Below are 5,272 nucleotides of genomic sequence, written 5' to 3'. Positions count from 1 at the left end.
TATGCCTTTGGAACATTCATTTTGGCTTTCTTGGCAAGGAATCTTCCTGACACATTCAATGAAGCCAAGTTTCTGACATTCAGCATGCTGTTGTTCTGCAGTGTCTGGATCACTTTCCTCCCTGTCTACCATAGCACCAAGGGCAAGGTCATGGTGGCTGTGGAGGTCTTGTCTATCTTGGCCTCCAGTGCAGGATTGCTGGGATGCATCTTTGTCCCCAAGTGCTACATAATTTTGTTAAGACCAGAGAGAAATTCTCTTCAAAAGTTAAAGGAGAAAACATCTTTGTGACCCAACAGTTCCTAACCTGAAACTGACAGCTGTAGTGTTGGTAGAGACACACCTATTACGATGCAATGCAGGATATATGCATTTCCTAGTGACTCTAAATGTTCCTTGTAATGATGATTTCTAGAATTATATATATGACTTTTCTGTATATTGTCTCTTATAATCTTCCACACAACTACTTGTTTTACAAGACCTGAATATTGGTCATTACTCCATATTAAAGTCCTTCCCACTTCTCACATTCAATAGATATATAATGAATTGTGGTCTTCTTTTGATGTCTGAGTGAATGTGTTATAAAGAGTCCTTTGGATTTGCATTTCCCTGATGGATAAGGATGTTGAGCACTTTCTTATGTGCTACAGGTGCTTTTGGAAGTGTTATCCTGCACTAATTTATTCTAGGTACCACCTAACTTCTCTTCTAAGAGATTCAGTGTGTCTGGATTTAAGTTGAAGTCTTTGATTCATTTGCACTCAAGTTTTCTGCATGGTGATAGATATGGGTCTATCTGTAGTCTTCTACACTCCAGCATCCAGTTATTCCAATACCATTTGTTGAAGATGCTTTCGTTTCTCTATTGTATAACTTTAGCTTCTTTGTCAAAATCAGGTGTACTTAGGTGTGGGGGTTAATATAAGGGTTTTCAATTTGATTCCATGAGTCTACCTGTCTATTTTTGTGCCAGTACCAAGCTGTTTTCAGGACTGTAGCTGTATAATAGAGATAGCATCTTACACCTGTCAGAATGGCTAAAATAAAAAAGACCAATGACAGTTTATGCTCGAGAGGATGTGGAGAAAGGGGAACACTCCTCCACTGCTGGTGGGAGTGCTAACTGGTACAGCCACTTTTGAAATCAGTATTGCATTTCCTCAGAAAAATGGTAATCAATCTACCACAAGATGTAGCAATTAATTTTTCAGGCATCTACCCAAAAGACGCACATTCATACAACAAGGACATCTCTTCAACCATGTTTATAGCAGCATAATTTGTAATAGCCAGAACCTGGAATCAATCTAGGTGCCCCTCACCTGAAGAATGGATGGAGAAATTTACATAATAGAGTACTCTACGTGGACAAAAATAATGGAATCTTGAGATTTGCAGGCAAATGGATGGAACTGGAAGAAAACATCCTGATTGAGGTGACCCGGTTGTAAAAAGAAAAAAATGACTGGAATCCCAAGTGACAACAAATATCCAGACCATCTAACAGCTCCTGCAGAAACAAACCACAGTGGTACCTCCAGCCTATAGCATAGTTACTTCTTTATGTTGATTCTTTGGATTGCTTACCGAGATTCTACTTTATTGCTTTTAGCCCTCAATTTGATTATTTCCCGGTGAGTTTGATTCTTTTGTTCTAGAGTTTTCAGGTGGGCTGTCAATTTTTTAGTGTGACTACTCCCCATTTTCTTCATGTGGTCACTTAGCTCTATGAACTTATAACTTAGCACTGCTTTCAAAGTGTCCCATAAGTTTGGGTATGTTGTGTCTTGATTCTCACTGAATTTTAGGAAGTCTTTCATTTCTTTTCTTGTTTCTTCCTTGACCAAGGAATGGTGTAGTTGCACATTATTCAATTTCAGTTTGTGTTGTTGTTGAATTCTAACACTAAAGCATGGTGGTCTAATAAGATACAGGGGATTATTCCAATACTTTTTACATGTTGAGGTTTGCTATGTTGCCAAGAATTGTTCAATTTAAAAGAAAGTTGCATGTGGCACTGAGAAGAAGGTATATTCTTTTGTATTGGGATGGAATATTCTATAGATGTCTACTAAACCCAGTTGGGTCATAGGTTCTGTTAGTTACTTTGTTTCTTTATTAAGTTTCTGTGATAGTCCTGTGTAATGCTGAGAGTCGGGTGTTGAAATCTCCCACTGTAAGTGTGTGAGGTTTTATATGTGATTTGAGTTTTAGTATTATTTTTTATGTATGTGGATGCCTTTATATTTGAGGCATAGATGTTCAGAATTAAGACTTCATCTTGATTTCTAATTTTCATTTAATGAATATGAAATGACCTCCTTTATATCTTTTGATTGATTTTAGTTTAAAGTCTAATTTGTTAAATATAAGAATTGCTACCCCAGCTTGTTTCTTGGGTCCATTTGATTGGAGTATCTAATCCCAACACTTTACTATGATGTTCCCTCTGTCTTTGAAGTCGGAGTGTTTTTCTTATATGCAGCAGAAGAATGGATTCTGTCTTTGTATCCATTCTATTACCTTTGTCTCTTTATAGATGGTTTAAGACCATTAATATTGAGGGATATTAATGTCCATTGATTGTTAATTTTTTGCTTGTTTTGGGTTTATTGTTGGTGGTAGAATGGGGTGCCAACTTCCTCCCCTTTATTCCTTTGTCTGTTGGTAAAGTGGGATTATATATTGCCTATGTATTTCTGGTTGTAGTTAATTTTCTTGGATTAGAGTTTTCCTTCCGGTACTTTTTTTGTAGGACTGGATTACTAGATATGTAGTGTTTAAATCTTTTTTTGTCATGGAATATCTTGTTTTCTCCATCTACAGTGATTAAAAGCTTTGTTGGGTATAGTACTCTGGGCTGGCATCCAAGGTCTCTTAATCCTTTGTGAGCTCCAGCTGTAAGTCATTTACTCATTTAGTAATCATTGAGGAGGACTGGAAAGTACAAGGTATCTTTATGGTGAAGGAGACCTAGTTTTTCAGATGAGTCTGGAATTTCTGGTCTGCCCAATCACATGACTTCTCTCAACTTGGACTTGCAGTCATAGAATGTTTACCACCATGGAAGAGGAGGAAGTAGAGTGAATGGAAGTTGGACTTCTTTTTTTCTTTTCTTGTTTTGGTTTTTCAAGTCAGGGTTTCTCTGTGTAGCTGTGGAGGTTGTCCTGGATCTCATTCTGTTGGCCTTGAACTCACAGAGACCTGCAGAGATCTGCCTGTCCCTGCCTCCCCAGTGCTAGGATTAAGTGTGTGTGCCACCAGTGCCCTTTGGAAGCAGGACTCCAACACACAGTGTTAGTGATGGACAGCTTCAAGGTGACCAGTCCAATAATGACCTGTTTCAGCAGGAGCCACAGATAATACTAGGTCAAGGGCCTCAAGGCTTTAATGCTTTGGGAATGCCCAGTACTAGTGGTGCTTCAAATTCAACATCACATCTTGGATTTCACCTAGACAGGAACATCAAACCTCTCTCAACAAACTCAAGGTTTAATCCTATTATGGTAATTTTAGCCCCAAACATACAGATTGGTCGTAGTACCCCTACGTTTTTTGCACATACATGCTGTACCTCCACCTGTACTTAACAGTCCACAGGGAAATTCTATCTATATTAGGCCTTACCTTACAACTCCTAGTGGTACAGCTCGACAGACACAACAACATTCTGGCTGGTTATCTAAGTTTAATCCCATAAACACTCAGCAAGCATATCAATACCTTCGAAGCCTGGTCCTTGAAATTAACCTGTCTCCAATCCTTTGCCACCTACCTCAACCCAACTGCCAGATCAGCAGGGCCATCAGACCTCTTATGTCTACATGCCTATCAGTTCACAAACAATTCATTCATCTGGTAGCTCACAGTCTTCTGCCCATAGCCAACATAGCATATTCAGAATATTTCAATAGGACCTCGAAAAATCCAGATCAAAGTCAAACTTGAACTCCCACAAAAAAAACAAAAACAAAACAAAAAACAACAACAAAAAAAAAACAGTTCTTCTGGACCTCAAACTGCCAGCACTTCCACATTGATAAATAGCCAGACCTAAAATAAAAATCATCCCACTGTTTACATAGCTGCCAGTCCTCCAAGTCCTGAAGAGATGATCTTCCATAGTCAACCCAAGGTCTATATTTCAGCCAATGCCACCACAGCAGGGAGCAGGGCCTGCGGAATCAATCTACACTCTTCATATCCACAAACTCTGTGGCATCTGCAGCCTCCAGGAATATGTCTTGGCAAGAGAGCATTTGTCCTGCCTTCATCCATCACCACCCTCCCAAAAGCCGAGTATTAGGCAGTAACTCTGCAATATTTCCTCGTGTGGTTGTCACTCAATGCAACACAAAATATACTTTCAAAATGACCATGACTGCCAATAAAACCCCTGCAGTTTCCCCAGGGGTGGTGTCCCCTACCTTTGAACTTACAAATCTCCTAAATCATCCTGACCATTATGTAGAAACAGAATATTCAACACCACACAGACCGTGCTTTAGCACATGTGGATAGAATAAGTGAAACATGGAAATTGAGTGTGAGGTCTGATGATGCTGCCTAAACATAATTTCTGGTAGTGCACCAGAAGGCCGGGATGGACAAACATCAGGGAGAGAGTTCCAGATGCAGAAGAAAAAGCTGTATAAACTCAACTCTGAGGTCAATGAGATGGAAAACAATCTAACTCGAAGGCACCTGAAGAGATCAAATTCCATATCCCAAATACCTTACCTCGAAGAAATGCAGCAGTTGAGATAACTGACAACTCCAGATTGACACTGACTGCTAAACCAAAGAAATTGGACTTTTTCAAGCCCGAAGACCACATTGTAACCTCAGTGTTATTCATAACATTTATGACAATATTGGATTTGAAGTTCCTGTGTCACCAAAACCCAAAATCAAAGGTCCACTGTCAAAGCACCGAAGACTCTAGACACCGAAGAGGAGTGGGCTCAGTGGAATTTCACTGCCTCTACTTTTTTGAATGATCTGGCTTTGATCCACTGTGAACAGTATGAGAAGCCTTGGCATTTCTGACCCAAAGGTCCCATGTCTCCTCTCAAACCACATCTGAAAGTCAAAGAAGTCATCTCTTCTCTTGGGGAAATGTTTCACTCCTACATAGGATTTAGTCCAGTAGAAGGTGTGACAGGACAGTGGCATGCTGTTTTCTGTCTCAGTCCAAAGAGCTAATAATAATTCACTCTAATGAATGACGATCTGGGAGGCCTCATTTTTACTGATCTTCAAAGAA

At 39.6% G+C, this 5,272-nt stretch overlaps 1 pseudogene; it reads left to right on the top strand.

The window, feature by feature from the left end:
- LOC113838135 overlaps positions 1-5,055 on the top strand; it is a 5,942-nt pseudogene extending 887 nt beyond the window's left edge.
- The last annotated feature ends 217 nt before the right edge of the window (positions 5,056-5,272 follow it).

The sequence above is a fragment of the Cricetulus griseus genome, chromosome 9 (genome assembly GCF_003668045.3).
Source record: "Cricetulus griseus strain 17A/GY chromosome 9, alternate assembly CriGri-PICRH-1.0, whole genome shotgun sequence".
Classification (NCBI taxonomy): Eukaryota; Metazoa; Chordata; class Mammalia; order Rodentia; family Cricetidae; genus Cricetulus; species Cricetulus griseus.
This window is presented reverse-complemented; position numbering and strand designations above follow the sequence as displayed.